The sequence below is a fragment of the Panulirus ornatus genome, chromosome 4 (genome assembly GCF_036320965.1).
Source record: "Panulirus ornatus isolate Po-2019 chromosome 4, ASM3632096v1, whole genome shotgun sequence".
Classification (NCBI taxonomy): Eukaryota; Metazoa; Arthropoda; class Malacostraca; order Decapoda; family Palinuridae; genus Panulirus; species Panulirus ornatus.
The window spans coordinates 38,361,646-38,381,769 of NC_092227.1; the positions used below are offsets into that span (position 1 = coordinate 38,361,646).

Genomic DNA, 20,124 nt, shown 5'->3' on the forward strand with positions numbered 1-20,124 from the left:
CTGTACCTAATAACCTTGCTCTTATTCACATTTACTCTTAACTTTCTTCTTCCACACACTTTACCAAACTCAGTCACCAGCTTCTGCAGTTTCTCACATGAATCAGCCACCAGCGCTGTATCATCAGCGAACAACAACTGACTCACTTCCCAAGCTCTCTCATCCCCAACAGACTTCATACTTGCCCCTCTTTCCAGGACTCTTGCATTTACCTCCCTAACAACCCCATCCATAAACAAATTAAACAACCATGGAGACATCACACACCCCTGCCGCAAACCTACATTCACTGAGAACCAATCACTTTCCTCTCTTCCTACACGTACACATGCCTTACATCCTCGATAAAAACTTTTCACTGCTTCTAACAACTTGCCTCCCACACCATATATTCTTAATACCTTCCACAGAGCATCTCTATCAACTCTATCATATGCCTTCTCCAGATCCATAAATGCTACATACAAATCCATTCGCTTTTCTAAGTATTTCTCACATACATTCTTCAAAGCAAACACCTGATCCACACATCCTCTACCACTTCTGAAACCGCACTGCTCTTCCCCAATCTGATGCTCTGTACATGCCTTCACCCTCTCAATCAATACCCTCCCATATAATTTACCAGGAATACTCAACAGACTTATACCTCTGTAATTTGAGCACTCACTCTTATCCCCTTTGCCTTTGTACAATGGCACTATGCACGCATTCCGCCAATCCTCAGGCACCTCACCATGAGTCATACATACATTAAATAACCTTACCAACCAGTCAACAATACAGTCACCCCCTTTTTTAATAAATTCCACTGCAATACCATCCAAACCTGCTGCCTTGCCGGCTTTCATCTTCCGCAAAGCTTTTACTACCTCTTCTCTGTTTACCAAATCATTTTCCCTAACCCTCTCACTTTGCACACCACCTCGACCCAAACACCCTATATCTGCCACTCTGTCATCAGACACATTCAACAAACCTTCAAAATACTCATTCCATCTCCTTCTCACATCACCGCTACTTGTTATCACCTCCCCATTTACGCCCTTCACTGAAGTTCCCATTTGCTCCCTTGTCTTACGCACCCTATTTACCTCCTTCCAGAACATCTTTTTATTCTCCCTAAAATTTACTGATAGTCTCTCACCCCAACTCTCATTTGCCCTTTTTTTCACCTCTTGCACCTTTCTCTTGACCTCCTGTCTCTTTCTTTTATACTTCTCCCACTCAATTGCATTTTTTCCCTGCAAAAATCGTCCAAATGCCTCTCTCTTCTCTTTCACTAATACTCTTACTTCTTCATCCCACCACTCACTACCCTTTCTAAACAGCCCACCTCCCACTCTTCTCATGCCACAAGCATCTTTTGCGCAATCCATCACTGATTCCCTAAATACATCCCATTCCTCCCCCACTCCCCTTACTTCCATTGTTCTCACCTTTTTCCATTCTGTACACATATATATATATATATATATATATATATATATATATATATATATATATATATATATATATATATATATATATATATATATATATATATATATATATATATATATATATATATATATCTTATCTTTGATTAAGCTAGCACTACTTTTTTTTTTGTTTTGATGCTTCTATTGAACAACGAATTATATATTGTATATATATTATATATTGTAGGGTATGGGTAGACACTGAGTGATGTACTTGTATAAAGTAAGTGTGGAGTGTGAGGAGAAAGAGAAGTGGAGGAACTGAGCAAATCATGACGTTTCAATATGTATGAGTTCTTCCCACCATGCCTAACATACCTGTGTTCTTTTCACCAGATGTTCCTCAAACTATGTAGTGGAGTGTGTGTAATGGAGTGTGATTGATGTGGAAAATTAAGACAGTTACCTGTACCAGAGAGGGAAAGTTGACAGACAGCTCACTGGACCGCTGTCAAAACCCATACGATAACCCAGGAGGAAGTAATATCCCTAGAATATGGTTGCCTACAACGTGCTACCGATACTTCTATATGATTACTGTTTGTTTGTTACGAAAGCATTGTTTTACACTCGGATTATCCTATCTCTTAATCTTGTGTGTGTCAATATGTTCAGAAGGTGAACCGTCTAAAGACTTTCTCCGACGATTTTCAGTGTTTGGCATAATTCAGGAACAACAATTATATATAAAATCAATGGAATTGTATTAGAAATATCACCCATCCTTCATCAAGATGTATCATACTTTCTTACAAATAATTTTCCATACAAACAATAACAAAAGGTTATAATCCATTTTCTATTTTTCTGCTTACAACTCCTTTTTCCACCATAAGGAATACAATTATTTTTTTTCTCTTAATTCCATAACAGGACAGACTTTCTACCAATAAGTTCAATTTGCTGTTGGACTTAGTTATACAAGTATCGCCCGAACAGGGACTTGAACCCTGGACCCTTAGGTTAAAAGCCTAATGCTCTACCGACTGAGCTATCCGGGCTTCTGATGATGCTCTTATTGACTGTCCAGTGGTACAACGTGCATCAACCACAATTCTCGCCCTCACTGACACCGCCGCGCCGCCACAGGAACAGCAGAAGCCAGGGCCATCTCCTCTACCACCACTACCATCACCTCCTCCAACACCTCACACTACTACCTACGCCACTAGTACCATCATAAGTAAAATCATAGTTTTAGAAGTCGCAGATTATGCCTTACAAACAACCAAAAGATTTACCAGGAATTATTCAATACCCACGACAAGAAAAAAGTAATTCACATAGCATTTTTGGAGTGCCACATAACATTCGACAAAGTCCCTAACATTGAATTGATGCATAAAGTCCAGGCCTTGGCGATTACTAGCTACAGATGAAATTATACAGGAGTCTTCTTACGTGACAGGAGGTAAAGACTCGTAATAAATGGGGAATATTCACCGTCTTCACCTGTTGCTAGTAGTTTCCCTCCCTGATTCTTATTTAAGCGTACTCTTTTCATCATTTATATTAACGATATTGACGTAGAGCTAGGTAGCATTGTAGCCAAATTTGCATATAACACAAAGGTCGACAATGCCATTTTAACGGAAAAAAGCAGGCTAAGATTATAAGATTATCTACATGAAATTGCCAAATAGTCTAAAGAAAAAAAAATGGAAAATTCCATTTAACGTCATTAATGTCGGCTGATAAAAGAAGGTAACCTCAACAAATATTTCAATTATGATATGATGGGCCACAAGAAAAATGATGCTCCTAATGTGAGAAACCTATTGGTTTCTATCTCCACCATCTTCAAGTTCTCTAAGCTGTCTAATCAAGCTGCCAAGAAAATAAATACGAAATAAAGATTTATTAATGCAAATTTACATAGAAAAGCAAGGATGTGATATGCCAAGATAACTATTTAAAGGTTAGACAAAATACCTAATATTCAGTCCAGTTTCGGGCCTTCTACTTAGAAAAACTTAGCAAACGATATCAGAAAAGAGTGCTAGAATTGATGTTTTCCTTAAGCAATGGGCGTCTCCAGGGCAAATCATTAGTGTTTTAGAAATGCTCAAAGGACCGAAAATGATAATGTATTTATAGTGAAGCCAGCATTACCGACGATAGCAAATGGGTTAAACTTAGAGGTCACAAAGTTAATCTAATACATATGAAATACTTTTATTTTTTACCAGAGACATTACTGATGCATGGAATAAGCTCTCAGACAAATGTTGTCCAGACCAACACCCATAATATCTTCAATATTAGGCTTAATAATCGCTTGTCACTCTCTGGTGTTGAATGATTCATTTGATCAGGCATAATAACGCTATCGTATGTCATGCTACCTTCTCAACCGTACTTCAGTGTTATACCAACATTGACTGGCCTATGTCTCCTGCTTTACAAATCCAAGTAAGAAACATTGTTGCATTCATCGACATTAGATATGATTTAGGCATGGTAAGTCGAGATGTTGGAGCTCAAATTTATCCTTTCTACTGTGTTTATAACAAAAAAGTGAAGAGATGCATGTTGTTGATAACATGATGCATAACGTATTCATGTTCAATCTACCTCAAGACTTTCCTATTAATATTTGTTCAGATATATCCATCCTGCAAGGTAAGTTCTTACCCCTTTCTCATCTGGCGTGTGCCGGATGAAGTCTAGGATTGGGAGATAACCTTTGCTTTGCTATAGTTTTCCTCCACTACTTGTATGGGTTTTTGTTTACGTACTGCTAAGGACAACCCCCTTATCTTCATCTTCGCTATATGTGATGTGTTTTTCTTTAACTCTCTCTCTCTCTCTCTCTCTCTCTCTCTCTCTCTCTCTCTCTCTCTCTCTCTCTCTCTCTCTCTCTCTCTCTCTCTCTCTCTCTCTCTCTCTCTCTCTCTCTCTCTCTCTCTCTCTCTCTCTCTCATTTATCTATTTAATATCCATTGTCTATCTATCGACCTATCTATCTATCTATGTCTCATCTATGTTCTTTTCACCAGATGTTCCTCAAACTATGTGGTGGAGTGTGTAGGATAGAAAGAGTGTGTGTCTGTGGACTAATTACCAGCTACACAAGCGTGATTCATGCGGGAAATTAAGACAGCTACCTGGTCCAGAGAGGGAAAGTTGACAGGTGTTAGCTCTCTAGATCGCTGTCAAAACCCATACGATAACCAAGGAGGAAGTAATCTCCCCGGTCTGTGGTTGCCTACCACGTATTACCGGTATTTCTATATGATTACTGTTTGTGTGTTACGGAAGGAGTGTTTTACACTCGGATTATTCTGTCCCTTAATCTTGTGTGTCAATATGTTCAGTAGGTGAACCGTCTAAAGCTTTTCTCCAAATATTTTCAGCAATTACTATAACTCAGGAACAAGAGTTATACATAAAATCCAGGCAAGTGTATTACAGATATCACCCATCATCTATCCGTATCATATTCTTTTACAGAATATCATCATTACAGACAACAATTAGAGGTTAAAATGCATTTTGTATTTATCTGCTTACAGCTACTGTACCCACCGTAACGAATACATTTTCTTTTTTCTTTTTTCTTTTTTTTTTTTGGTAAAGCCCTTAACAAGACAAACCTTTTACTAATAAGTTCAATTTCCCGTTGAAATCAATTATAAAGACATCACCCGAACAGGGACTTGAACCCTGGACCCTTAGGTTAAAAGCCTAATGCTCTACCGACTGAGCTATCCGGGCTTCTGATGATGCTCTTATTGACTGTCCAGTGGGACAACCAGGATCAACCACGATACCACACACTACCGTACCTACGCCACTAGTACCATCATAAGTAAAAACATAGTTTTAGAAGTCGCAGATTATGCCTTACAAACAACCAAAAGATTTACCAGGAATTATTCAATACCCACGACAAGAAAAAAGTAATTCATATAACATTTCTGGAGTGCCACATAACATTTGACAAAGTCCCTAACATTGAATTGATGCATAAAGTCCAGGCCTTGGCGATTACTAGCTACAGATGAAATTATACAGGAGTCTTCTTACGTGACAGGAGGTAAAGACTCGTAATAAATGGGGAATATTCACTGTCTTCACCTGTTGCTAGTAGTTTCCCTCTCTGATTCTTACTTAGGCGTACTCTTTTCATCATTCATATTAACGATATTGACGTAGAGCTAGGTAACATTGTAGCCAAATTTCCATATAACACAAAGGTCGCCAATACCACTTTAACAGAAGAAAGTAGACTAAGATTACAAGATTATCTACATGAAATTGGAAAATCGTTTAAAAAAGAATAAAAGGAAAATGCCCTTTAACGTCAATAAATGCCAGCTACTAAAAGAAGGTAACCTCAACAAATATATCAATTATGATATGATGGGCCACAAGAAAAATGATGCTCCTAATGTGAGAAACCTATTGGTTTCTGTCTCCACCATCTTCAAGTTCTCTGAGCTGTCTAATCAAGCTGCCAAGAAAATGAATGCGAAATAAAGATTTATTAATGCAAATTTACATAGAAAAGCAAGGATGTGATATGCCAAGATAACTATTTAAAGGTTAGACCAAATACCTAATATTCAGTCCAGTTTCAGGGCCTTCTACTTAGAAAAACTTAGCAAAGGATATTAGAAAAGAGTGCTAGAATTGATGTTTTCCTTAAGCAATGGGCGTCTCCAGGGCAAATCATTAGTGTTTTAGAAATGCTCAAAGGACTCAGCAACGTCGAAAATGATAATGTATTTATAGTGAAGCCAGCATTACCGACGATAGCAAATGGGTTAAAACTTAGAGGTCACAGAGTTAATCTAATACATATGAAATACTTTTATTTTTTACCAGAGACATTACTGATGCATGGAATAAGCTCTCAGACAAATGTTGTCTAGACCAACACCCATAATATCTTCAATATTAGGCTTAATAATCGCTTGTCACTCTCTGGTGTTGAATGATTCATTTGATCAGGCATAATAACGCTATAGTATGTCATGCTACCTTCTCAACTGTACTTCAGTATCATACCAACATTGACTGGCCTATGTCTCCTGCTTTACAAATCCAAGTAAGAAACGTTGTTGCATTCATCGACATTAGATATGATTTAGGCATGGTAAGTCGAGATGTTGGAGCTCAAATTTATCCTTTCTACTGTGTTTATAACAAAAAAGTGAAGAGATGCATGTTGTTGATAACATGATGCATAACGTATTCATGTTCAATCTACCTCAAGACTTTCCTATGAACATTTGTTCAGACATATCCATCCTGCAAGGTAAGTTCTTACCCCATTCTCATCTGGCGTGTGCCGGATGAAGTCTAGGGTTGGGAGATAACCTTTGCTTTGCTATAGTTTTCCTCCACTACTTGTATGGGTTTTTGTTTACGTACTGCTAAGGACAACCCCCCTTATCTTCATCTTCGCTATATGATGTGTTTTTCTTTAACTCTCTCTCTCTCTCTCTCTCTCTCTCTCTCTCTCTCTCTCTCTCTCTCTCTCTCTCTCTCTCTCTCTCTCTCTCTCTCTCTCTCTCTCTCTCTCTCTCTCTCTCTCTCTCTCTCTCTCTCTCTCTCTCTCTCTCTCATCATCTATTTATATCCATTGTCTATCTATCGACCTATCTATCTATCTATGTCTCATCTGTGTTCTTTTCACCAGATGTTCCTCAAACTATGTGGTGGAGTGTGTAGGATAGAGAGAGTGTGTGTCTGTGGACTGATTACCAGCTACACAAGCGTGATTCATGCGGGAAATTAAGACAGCTACCAGGACCAGAGAGGGAAAGTTGACAGGTGTTAGCTCTCTAGATCGCTGTCAAAACCCATACGATAACCAAGGAGGAAGTAATCTCCCCGGTCTGTGGTTGCCTACCACGTATTACTGGTATTTCTATATGATTACTGTTTGTGTGTTACGGAAGGAGTGTTTTACACTCGGATTATTCTGTCCCTTAATCTTGTGTGTCAATATGTTCAGTAGGTGAACCGTCTAAAGCTTTTCTCCAAATATTTTCAGCAATTACTATAACTCAAAAACAAGAGTTATACATAAAAACCCTGCAAGTGTATTACAGATATCACCCATCATCTATCCGTATCATATTCTTTTACAGAATATCATCATTACAGACAACAATTAGAGGTTAAAATGCATTTTGTATTTATGTGCTTACAGCTACTGTACCCACCGTAACGAATACATTTTCTTTTTTCTTTTCTTTTTTTTTTTTTTTGTAAAGCCCTTAACAAGACAAACCTTTTACTAATAAGTTCAATTTCCCGTTGAAATCAATTATAAAGACATCGCCCGAACAGGGACTTGAACCCTGGACCCTTAGGTTAAAAGCCTAATGCTCTACCGACTGAGCTATCCGGGCTTCTGATGATGCTCTTATTGACTGTCCAGTGGCACAACCAGCATCAACCACAATTCTCGCCCTTACTGACACCGCCGCGCCGCCACAGGAGCAGCAGAAACCAAGGACATCTCCTCTATCACCACTACCATCACCTCCTCCAACACCTCACACTACTACCTACGCCACTAGTACCATCATAAGTAAAATCATAGTTTTAGAAATCGCAGATTATGCCTTACAAACAACCAAAAGATTTACCAGAAATTATTCAATACCCACGACAAGAAAAAAGTAATTCATATAACATTTCTTGACTCCCACAAAGCATTCAACAAAGTCGCTAACGTTAGATTGATGCATAAAGTCCAGGTCTTGGGGATTACTGGCTGCAGAGGAAATTATTTAGGAGCCTTGTTACGTGATAGGAAGTAAAGACTCGTATTGAATGGTGAATATTCACCGTCTTCACCAGTTACTAGTAGGGTCCCTCAGGGATTCTTACTTGGGCGTCCTCTTTTCATCATTTATATTAACGATATTGACGTAGGGCTAAATAACTTTGTAACACAAAGGTCGACAATGCCGTCTTAACAGAAGAAAGTAGGCTAAGGTTGCAAGAGGATCTTCATAAGATTGTCGAATAGTTTAAAAACTGGAAAATGCCATTTGACGTCAATAAATGTCTGCTGATAGAAGAAGGAAACCTCGAAAAAATCTTATCATACAATGCTGGGCCACAAGAAAAAGGACATTCCTAGTGTGGGAAGTCTAAAGGTAACTGTTTCCACCATCTTCAAGTTCTTTTAGCTGTTTGATGAAGCTGCCAAAAAAGCAAATAGGATATTATTATTTATTAACGGAAACTTTTCATACAGAAGCAAGGATGTGATATGCCACGATAACTAGCTAGACGAAATATCGAATATACAGTCCAGTTTCGGGCCTTACACTTAGAAAATGATATTCTTAAATTGAAAGAAGATCAGCGAAGAGCAACTACATTGACTCCATCTTTGGTGTAGCAAACCATAGGAGAAGAGATTACTAGAACTGATGTTTTCCTTAAGCAATGGGCGTCTCCAGGGTAAAATATTAGTGCTTTAGAAATGCTTAAAGGACTCATGAACGTCGATAATGAAAATGTCTTTACAGTGGAACCAACATTACCGCCGATGGGAAATGGGTTAAAACTTGGAGGTCACAGAGTTAATCTAATACGTATGAAATACCAGGGACATTACTGGTGCATGGAATAAGCTCTCAGATAAATGTTGTCCAGACCAACAACACCCATGATATCTTCAGAGTTAGGCTTGATCTTCACTTGTCACTCTCTGGAATTGAATAATTCATTTGATCATTCATATAACGCTATAGTATGTCATGCTACCTTCTCAACCGTAATCTCACCCTGCCGTACTTCGATATCAACAACATTGACTGACCTATGTCTCCTGTTTAAAAAAGGAAGTGCATTCATCGACAACTTAGATATATTTCAGGCAAGGTAAGTCGAGAGATTGGAGCTAAATCAATCCTTTCTACTGTATTCGTAACAAAAAAGTGAAGAATGCATGTTGTTAAAAACATGATTCTAACGTATTCATGTTCAATCTACCTCAAGACTTTCCTTGAAATTTGTTCAGACATAAACCATCCTGCAAGGTAAGTTCTTACCCCTTTCTATCCGGCGGGGTGCCGGATGAAGTCTAGGGTGGGAGATAACCTTTGCTTTGCTATATTTTCCTCCACTACTTGTATGGGTTTTTGTTTACGTACTGCTAAGGACAACCCCCTTTTCTTCATCTTCGCTTTTGTGATGTGTTTTCTTTAACTCTCTCTCTCTCTCTCTCTCTCCTCTCTCTCCTTCTCCCTCTCTCTCTCTCTCTTTTCTCTCTCTCATCTCTCTCTCTCTCTCTCTTCTCTCTCTCTCTTCTCTCTCTCTCTCTCTCCTCCATTTCTTCTACTCTCTCATTTATCTATAATCCCATTGTCTATCTATCGATTATCTATCTATCTATGTCTCATCTTGTTCTTTTCCCCCAATTTTTTCCTCAAAATAGTGAGAGATGTTAGTTATCAGGACGATGCGTAATGTATTGATTTCCATCTACCTCATGCTCTCCTATGACCGTTGGTTATAGGACACACCGGCGTGCACCGGAGGAATAGTGGTGAAGATACCTTGATTTGCTTAGTTTCTTCCAACTGCTTTTAAAATTGCCAGTTTTGTTATAAGGCAATGGTAGGCAACACCTTAATTCACTTCGTTTTATGTGATTGTGGTTCTCCTCTCTCCTCTATTCTCTCGGTCATTTCTCTTCTCTCTACTCTCTTCCTCTTCTCTCCTCGTCGTCTCTCTCCTCGTCTCTCTCTTCTCTCTTACTCTCTTCGTTCAATATCTATCATAGATGAACCTCTAAATCTATTTCTACCAAATATTTCAGCAATTACTATAAACTCAAACAAGATTATACATAAAAACCCTGCAAGTGTATTACAGATATCACCCATCATCTATCCGTACATATTCTTTTACAGAAATCATCATTACAGACAACAATTAGAGGTTAAAATCCATTTTGTATTTATCTGCTTACAGCTTTCTGTATCCCACCGTAACGAATACATTTCTTTTTTTTTTTCTTTTTTGTAAAACTCCCTTAACAGGACAAACCTTTTACTAATAGTTCAATTTCCCGTTGAAATAGTTATAAAGACATCGCCCGAACAGGGACTTTGAACCCTGGACCTTAGGTTAAAAGCCTAATGCTCTACCGACTGAGCTATCCGGGCTTCTGATGATGCTCTTATTGACTGTCCAGTGGGACAACCAGCATCAACCACAATTCTCGCCCTTACTGACACCGCCGCGCCGCCACAGGAGCAGCAGAAACCAGGGACATCTCCTCTACCACCACTACCATCACCTCCTCCAACACCTCACACTACCGTACCTACGCCACTAGTACCATCATAAGTAAAATCATAGTTTTAGAAGTCGCAGATTATGCCTTACAAACAACCAAAAGATTTACCAGAAATTATTCAATACCCACGACAATAAAAAAGTAATTCATATAACATTTCTGGAGTGCCACATAATATTCGACAAAGTCCCTAACATTGAATTGATGCATAAAGTCCAGGCCTTGGCGATTACTAGCTACAGATGAAATTATACAGGAGTCTTCTTACGTGACAGTAGGTAAAGACTCGTAATGAATGGGGAATATTCACCGTCTTCACCTGTTGCTAGTAGTTTCCCTCCCTGATTCTTATTTAAGCGTACTCTTTTCATCATTTATATTAACGATATTGACGTAGGGCTAGGTAACATTGTACCCAAATTTCCATATAACACAAAGGTCGGCAATCCCATTTTAACGGAAAAAAGCAGGCTAAGATTATAAGATTATCTACATGAAATTGCCAAATAGTCTAAAGAAAAAAAAATGGAAAATTTCATTTAACGTCATTAATGTCGGCTGATAAAAGAAGGTAACCTCAACAAATATTTCAATTATGATATGATGGGCCACAAGAAAAATGATGCTCCTAATGTGTGAAACCTATTGGTTTCTGTCTCCACCATCTTCAAGTTCTCTAAGCTGTCTAATCAAACTGCCAAGAAAATAAATACGAAATAATGATTTATTAATGCAAACTTTACATAGAAAAGCAAGGATGTGATATGCCACGATAACTATTTAAAGGTTAGACAAAATACCTAATATTCAGTCCAGTTTCGGGCCTTCTACTTAGAAAAACTTAGCAAACGATATCAGAAAAGAGTGCTAGAATTGATGTTTTCCTTAAGCAATGGGCGTCTCCAGGGCAAATCATTAGTGTTTTAGAAATGCTCAAAGGACCGAAAATGATAATGTAAATATTTATAGTGAAGCCAGCATTACCGACGATAGGAAATGGGTTAAAACTTAGAGGTCACAGAGTTAATCTAATACATATGAAATACTTTTATTTTTTACCAGAGACATTACTGATGCATGGAATAAGCTCTCAGACAAATGTTGTCCAGACCAACACCCATAATATCTTCAATATTAGGCTTAATAATCGCTTGTCACTCTCTGGTGTTGAATGATTCATTTGATCAGGCATAATAACGCTATAGTATGTCATGCTACCTTCTCAACCGTACTTCAGTGTTATACCAACATTGGCTGGCCTATGTCTCCTGCTTTACAAATCCAAGTAAGAAACATTGTTGCATTCATCGACATTAGATATGATTTAGGCATGGTAAGTCGAGATGTTGGAGCTCAAATTTATCCTTTCTACTGTGTTTATAACAAAAAAGTGAAGAGATGCATGTTGTTGATAACATGATGCATAACGTATTCATGTTCAATCTACCTCAAGACTTTCCTCTGAACATTTGTTCAGACATATCCATCCTGCAAGGTAAGTTCTTACCCCTTTCTAATCTGGCGTGTGCCGGATGAAGTCTAGGGTTGGGAGATAACCTTTGCTTTGCTATAGTTTTCCTCCACTACTTGTATGGGTTTTTGTTTACGTACTGCTAAGGACAACCCCCTTATCTTCAACTGTGATATGTGTCTTTCTTTAACTCTCTCTCTCTCTCTCTCTCTCTCTCTCTCTCTCTCTCTCTCTCTCTCTCTCTCTCTCTCTCTCTCTCTCTCTCTCTCTCTCTCTCTCTCTCTCTCTCTCTCTCTCTCTCTCTCTCTCTCTCTCTCTCTCTCTCTCTCTCTCTCTCTCTCTCTCTCTCTCATTTATCTATTTAATATCCATTGTCTATCTATCGACCTATCTATCTATCTATGTCTCATCTATGTTCTTTTCACCAGATGTTCCTCAAACTATGTGGTGGAGTGTGTAGGACAGAGAGAGTGTGTGTCTGTGGACTGATTACCAGCTACACAAGCGTGATTCATGCGGGAAATTAAGACAGCTACCAGGTCCAGAGAGGGAAAGTTGACAGGTGTTAGCTCTCTAGATCGCTGTCAAAACCCATACGATAACCAAGGAGGAAGTAATCTCCTCGGTCTGTGGTTGCCTACCACGTATTACCGGTATTTCTATATGATTACTGTTTGTGTGTTACGGAAGGAGTGTTTTACACTCGGATTATTCTGTCCCTTAATCTTGTGTGTCAATATGTTCAGTAGGTGAACCGTCTAAAGATTTTCTCCAAATATTTTCAGCAATTACTATAACTCAGGAACAAGAGTTATACATAAAAACCCTGCAAGTGTATTACAGATATCACCCATCATCTATCCGTATCATATTCTTTTACAGAATATCATCATTACAGACAACAATTAGAGGTTAAAATGCATTTTGTATTTATGTGCTTACAGCTACTGTACCCACCGTAACGAATACATTTCCTTTTTTCTTTTTTTCTTTTTTTTTTTTGTAAAGCCCTTAACAAGACAAACCTTTTACTAATAAGTTCAATTTCCCGTTGAAACAAATTATAAAGACATCGCCCGAACAGGGACTTGAACCCTGGACCCTTAGGTTAAAAGCCTAATGCTCTACCGACTGAGCTATCCGGGCTTCTGATGATGCTCTTATTGACTGTCTAGTGGGACAACCTGCATCAACCTCGATTCTCGCCCTTACTGACACAGCCGCGCCGCAGCAGCAGCAGCAAAAGCCAGGGCCATCTACTCTACCACCACTACCACCACCACTAGGGTTGGGAGATAACCTTTCCTTTGCTATAGTTTTCCTCCACTACTTGTATGGGGTTTTGTTTACGTAATGCTAAGGACAACCCCCTTACCTTCAACCTTCGTTATATGTGATATGTTTCTCTCTCTCTCTCTCTCTCTCTCTCTCTCTCTCTCTCTCTCTCTCTCTCTCTCTCTCTCTCTCTCTCTCTCTCTCTCTCTCTCTCTCTCTCTCTCTCTCTCAACTATCCATTTTATATCCATTGTCTATCTATCGACCTATCTATCTATCTATGTCTCATCTGTGTTCTTTTCACCAGATGTTCCTCAAACTATGTGGTGGAGTGTGTAGGATAGAGAGAGTGTGTGTCTGTGGACTGATTACCAGCTACACAAGCGTGATTCATGCGGGAAATTAAGACAGCTACCTGGTCCAGAGAGGGAAAGTTGACAGGTGTTAGCTCTCTAGATCGCTGTCAAAACCCATACGATAACCAAGGAGGAAGTAATCTCCCCGGTCTGTGGTTGCCTACCACGTATTACCGGTATTTCTATATGATTACTGTTTGTGTGTTACGGAAGGAGTGTTTTACACTCGGATTATTCTGTCCCTTAATCTTGTGTGTCAATATGTTCAGTAGGTGAACCGTCTAAAGCTTTTCTCCAAATACTTTCAGCAATTACTATAACTCAGGAACAAGAGTTATACATAAAATTTTACCCTGCAAGTGTATTACAGATATCACCCATCATCTATCCGTATCATATTCTTTTACTGAATATCATCATTACAAACAACAATTAGAGGTTAAAATGCATTTTGTATTTATGTGCTTACAGCTACTGTACCCACCGTAACGAATACATTTTCTTTTTTCTTTTCTCTTTTTTTTTTTTGTAAAGCTCTTAACAAGACAAACCTTTTACTAATAAGTTCAATTTCCCGTTGAAACAAATTATAAAGACATCGCCCGAACAGGGACTTGAACCCTGGACCCTTAGGTTAAAAGCCTAATGCTCTACCGACTGAGCTATCCGGGCTTCTGATGATGCTCTTATTGACTGTCTAGTGGGACAACCTGCATCAACCTCGATTCTCGCCCTTACTGACACAGCCGCGCCGCAGCAGCAGCAGCAAAAGCCAGGGCCATCTACTCTACCACCACTACCACCACCACCTCCAACACCACACACTACCGTACCTACGCCACTAGTACCATCATAACCGAAAGTATAGTTTTCGAAGTCGCAACGAAAAGATTTACCAGGAATTATTCAATACCCACGACAATAAAAAAGTAATTCATATAACATTTCTGGAGTGCCACATAACATTCGACCAAGTCTCTAACATTGATGCATAAAGTCCAGGCCTTGGCGATTACTAGCTACAGATGAAATTATACAGGAGTCTTCTTACGTGACAGGAGGTAAAGAATCGTAATGAATGGGGAATATTCACCGTCTTCACCTGTTACTAGTAGTTTCCCTCCCTGATTCTTATATAGGAGTACTCTTTTCATCATTTATATTAACGATATTGACGTAGGGCTAGGAAACATTGTAGCCAAATTTCCATATAACACAAATGTCGGCAATACCATTTTAACGGAAAAAAGTAGGCTAAGATTACAAGATTATCTACATGAAATTGCCAAATAGTCTATAAAAAAAAAATGGAAAAATTCCATTTAACGTCAATAAATGTCAGCTGATAAAAGAAGGTAACCTCAACAAATATTTTGATTATGATATGATGGGCCACAAGAAAAATGATGCTCCTAATGTGTGAAACCTATTGGTTTCTGTCTCCACCATCTTCAAGTTCTCTAAGCTGTCTAATCAAGCTGCCAAGAAAATAAATACGAAATAATGATTTATTAATGCAAACTTTACATAGAAAAGCAAGGATGTGATATGCCACGATAACTATTTAAAGGTTAGACCAAATACCTAATATTCAGTCCAGTTTCGGGCCTTCTACTTAGAAAAACTTAGCAAACGATATTAGAAGAGATTGCTAGAATAGATATTTTCCCTAAGCAATGGGCGTCTCCAGGGCAAATCATTAGTGTTTTAGAAATGCTCAAAGGACTCAGCAACGTCGAAAATGATAATGTATTTATAGTGAAGCCAGCATTACCGACGATAGGAAATGGGTTAAAACTTAGAGGTCACAGAGTTAATCTAATACAAATGAAATACTTTTATTTTTTACCAGAGACATTACTGATGCATGGAATAAACTCTCAGACAAATGTTGTCCAGACCAACACCCATAATATCTTCAATATTAGGCTTGATAATCGCTTGTCACTCTCTGGTGTTGAATGATTCATTTGATCAGGCATAATAACGTTATAGTATGTCATGCTACCTTCTCAACCGTACTTCAGTGTTATACCAACATTGACTGGCCTATGTCTCCTGCTTTACAAATCCAAGTAAGAAACATTGTTGAATTCATCGACATCAGATATGATTTAGGCATGGTAAGTCGAGATGTTGGAGCTCAAATTTATCCTTTCTACTGTGTTTATAACAAAAAAGTGAAGAGATGCATGTTATTAATAATATGATGCATAACGTATTCATGTTCAATCTACCTCAAGACTTTCCTATGAATATTTGTTCAGACATATCCATCCTGCAAGGTAAGTTCTTACCCCTTTCTCATCTGGCGTATGCCGGATGAAGTCTAGGGTTGGGCGATAACCTTTGCTTTGCTATAGTTTTCCTCCACTACTTGTATGGGTTTTTGTTTACGTACTGCTAAGGACAACCCCCTTACCTTCAACCTTCGTTATATGTGATATGTTTCTCTCTCTCTCTCTCTCTCTCTCTCTCTCTCTCTCTCTCTCTCTCTCTCTCTCTCTCTCTCTCTCTCTCTCTCTCTCTCTCTCTCTCTCTCTCTCTCTCTCTCTCTCTCTCTCTCTCTCTCTCTCTCTCTCTCTCTCTCAACTATCCATTTTATATCCATTGTCTATCTATCGACCTATCTATCTATCTATGTCTCATCTGTGTTCTTTTCACCAGATGTTCCTCAAACTATGTGGTGGAGTGTGTAGGATAGAGAGAGTGTGTGTCTGTGGACTGATTACCAGCTACACAAGCGTGATTCATGCGGGAAATTAAGACAGCTACCAGGTCCAGAGAGGGAAAGTTGACAGGTGTTAGCTCTCTAGATCGCTGTCAAAACCCATACGATAACCAAGGAGGAAGTAATCTCCCCGGTCTGTGGTTGCCTACCACGTATTACCGGTATTTCTATATGATTACTGTTTGTGTGTTACGGAAGGAGTGTTTTACACTCGGATTATTCTGTCCCTTAATCTTGTGTGTCAATATGTTCAGTAGGTGAACCGTCTAAAGCTTTTCTCCAAATATTTTCAGCAATTACTATAACTCAGGAACAAGAGTTATACATAAAAACCCTGCAAGTGTATTACAGATATCACCCATCATCTATCCGTATCATATTCTTTTACAGAATATTATCATTACAGACAACAATTAGAGGTTAAAATGCATTTTGTATTTATGTGCTTACAGCTACTGTACCCACCGTAACGAATACATTTTCTTTTTTCTTTTTTTCTTTTTTGTAAAGCTCTTAACAGGACAAACCTTTTACTAATAGGTTCAATTTCCCGTTGGAATTGATTATAAGAGATCGCCCGAATAGGGATTTGAACCCTGGACCCTTAGGTTAAAAGCCTAATGCTCTACCGACTGAACTATCCGGGCTTCTGATGATGTTGTTATTGACCGTCGAGTGGTACAACCAGGATCAACCACGATTCTCACCTTACTGATACCGCAGCAGCAGCAGCAGCAGCAGTAGAAGCCAGGGCCATCTCTACCAACACCATCACCAATACCTTCAACACCACACACTACCGTACCTACGCCACTAGTACCATCACCACCACTAGCATAGCTTCAGAAGTCGCAGATTATGACTTACAAACCTCCTTAATAATTACCAGGAATCATTCCTTACCCAAGACAACAAAAAAGTTATTGATATAATATTTCTTGACTCCCACAAAGCATTCAACAAAGTCGCTAACGTTAGATTGATGCATAAAGTCCAGGTCTTGGGGATTACGGGCTACAGAGGAAATTATTTAGGAGCCTTGTTACGTGATAGGAAGTAAAGACTCGTACTGAATGGTGAATATTCACCGTCTTCACCAGTTACTAGTAGGGTCCCTCAGGGATTCTTACTTGGGCGTCCTCTTTTCATCATTTATATTAACGATATTGACGTAGGGCTAAATAACTTTGTAACACAAAGGTCGACAATGCCGTCTTAACAGAAGAAAGTAGGCTAAGGTTGCAAGAGGATCTTCATAAGATTGTCGAATAGTTTAAAAACTGGAAAATGCCATTTGACGTCAATAAATGTCTGCTGATAGAAGAAGGAAACCTCGAAAAAATCTTATCATACAATGCTGGGCCACAAGAAAAAGGACATTCCTAGTGTGGGAAGTCTAAAGGTAACTGTTTCCACCATCTTCAAGTTCTTTTAGCTGTTTGATGAAGCTGCCAAAAAAGCAAATAGGATATTATTATTTATTAACGGAAACTTTTCATACAGAAGCAAGGATGTGATATGCCACGATAACTAGCTAGACGAAATATCGAATATACAGTCCAGTTTCAGGCCTTACACTTAGAAAATGATATTCTTAAATTGAAAGATCAGCGAAGAGCAACTACATTGACTCCATCTTTGGTGTAGCAAACCATAGGAGAAGAGATTACTAGAACTGATGTTTTCCTTAAGCAATGGGCGTCTCCAGGGTAAAATATTAGTGCTTTAGAAATGCTTAAAGGACTCATAAACGTCGATAATGAAAATGTCTTTACAGTGGAACCAACATTACCGCCGATGGGAAATGGGTTAAAACTTGGAGGTCACAGAGTTAATCTAATACGTATGAAATACCAGGGACATTACTGATGCATGGAATAAGCTCTCAGATAAATGTTGTCCAGACCAACAACACCCATGATATCTTCAGAGTTAGGCTTGATCTTCACTTGTCACTCTCTGGAATTGAATAATTCATTTGATCATTCATGATAACGCTATGGTATGTCATGCTACCTTCTCAACCACTAATCTCTCCCTGGCCGTACTTCGATATCATACCAACATTGACTGACCTATGTCTCCTGTTTTAAAAAGGGAAGTAGCATTCATCGACATCAGCTATATTTCAGGCAAGGTAAGTCGAGAGATTGGAGCTTAAATCAATCCTTTCTGCTGTATTCGTAACAAAATAGTGAAGAGATGTATGTTATTCATGACGCGATGCATAATGTATTGATGTTCAATCTACCTCATGACTCTCCTATGAACCGTTGGTTAATAGGAAACCGGCGTGCACCGGAGGAAGTGTCGGGTGGAGAGATAACCTTTGATTTGCTATAGTTTTCTTCCACTGCCTTTATAAGAATTGCAGGTTTTGTTTAAGGAATGCTAAGGCCAACCACCTTATTTTCACTTCGTTTTATGTGATATGTGGCTCTCTCTCTCTCTCTCTCTCTCTCTCTCTCTCTCTCTCTCTCTCTCTCTCTCTCTCTCTCTCTCTCTCTCTCTCTCTCTCTCTCTCTCTCTCTCTCTCTCTCTCTCTCTCTCTCTCTCTCTCTCTCTCTCTCTATCTATCTATCTATCGAATGACCTATCAATCTATCTACCTACCTATCTATCGGTCTATCTAGTTATCTATCTGTCAATCTATCTATCTATATATCATCTATCTATCTGTCTATATCTCATCTTTGAGTAAGATAGCATTACATTTCTCTCTGCTTTTGTAAAATCCTTAACTGGACAGATTTTCTATAAATAGGTTCAATATACTGTTGGACTCAGTTACAGGCAATAATAAGAGGATATAATCCATTGTATATTTCTCTGCTTACACCTACTCTTTGCACTGTAACGAATATATCTTTTTTTTTTCTTCTAAGTCCTTAACAGGACAGACTTTCTACTAATACGTTCAAAATCCTGTTGAACATAGTTAAAAAGATATCGCCCGAACAGGGATTTGAACCCTGGACCCTTAGGTTAAAAGCCTAATGCTCTACCGACTGAGCTATCCGGGCTTCTGATGATGCTCTTATTGACTGTCTAGTGGGACAACCTGCATCAACCTCGATTCTCGCCCTTACTGACACCGCCGCGCCACAGCTGCAGCAGCAGAACCCAGGACCATCTCCTCTACCACCACTACCATCACAACCTCCAACACCACACACTACCGTACCTACGCCACTAGTATCATCGCCATCACAAGCATAGCTTCAGAAGGCGCAGATTATGCCTTACAAACCTCCTTCAGAATTACCAGGAATCATTCAGTACACATGACAAAACAAAAGAAATTGATATAACATTTCTTGACACCCACAAAACATTCGACAACGTCCCAAACGTTAAATTGATGCATAAAGTTCGACCTTTGGGATAACTAGTTGTAGAGGAAACTGTACAAGAATCTTGTTACGTGATAGGAGGTAATGAGTCGTAGTGAATGGTGAATAATCAACGTCTTCACCCGTTATCAATATGGTCCCTCAAGGATTCGTATTTGGGCGTACTCCTTTCATCATTTA

At 38.9% G+C, this 20,124-nt stretch overlaps 8 non-coding genes across 8 annotated transcripts; all 8 read right to left on the reverse strand.

Annotated features, from left to right (window-relative positions):
- Positions 1–2,409: 2,409 nt before the first annotated feature.
- Positions 2,410–2,482, reverse strand: TRNAK-UUU (transfer RNA lysine (anticodon UUU)). Its single transcript has one exon. It is a non-coding gene; the product is annotated as a tRNA-Lys (tRNA).
- Positions 2,483–5,125: 2,643 nt separating this feature from the next.
- On the reverse strand, positions 5,126–5,198 carry TRNAK-UUU (transfer RNA lysine (anticodon UUU)). Its single transcript has one exon. It is a non-coding gene; the product is annotated as a tRNA-Lys (tRNA).
- Positions 5,199–7,773: 2,575 nt separating this feature from the next.
- Positions 7,774–7,846, reverse strand: TRNAK-UUU (transfer RNA lysine (anticodon UUU)). The gene has a single exon. It is a non-coding gene; the product is annotated as a tRNA-Lys (tRNA).
- Positions 7,847–10,551: 2,705 nt separating this feature from the next.
- Positions 10,552–10,624, reverse strand: TRNAK-UUU (transfer RNA lysine (anticodon UUU)). Its single transcript has one exon. It is a non-coding gene; the product is annotated as a tRNA-Lys (tRNA).
- Positions 10,625–13,302: 2,678 nt separating this feature from the next.
- TRNAK-UUU (transfer RNA lysine (anticodon UUU)) lies at positions 13,303–13,375 on the reverse strand. The gene has a single exon. It is a non-coding gene; the product is annotated as a tRNA-Lys (tRNA).
- A 1,084-nt stretch (positions 13,376–14,459) lies between these two features.
- Positions 14,460–14,532, reverse strand: TRNAK-UUU (transfer RNA lysine (anticodon UUU)). The gene has a single exon. It is a non-coding gene; the product is annotated as a tRNA-Lys (tRNA).
- A 2,633-nt stretch (positions 14,533–17,165) lies between these two features.
- Positions 17,166–17,238, reverse strand: TRNAK-UUU (transfer RNA lysine (anticodon UUU)). The gene has a single exon. It is a non-coding gene; the product is annotated as a tRNA-Lys (tRNA).
- Positions 17,239–19,541: 2,303 nt separating this feature from the next.
- Positions 19,542–19,614, reverse strand: TRNAK-UUU (transfer RNA lysine (anticodon UUU)). Its single transcript has one exon. It is a non-coding gene; the product is annotated as a tRNA-Lys (tRNA).
- Between the last annotated feature and the right edge of the window lie 510 nt (positions 19,615–20,124).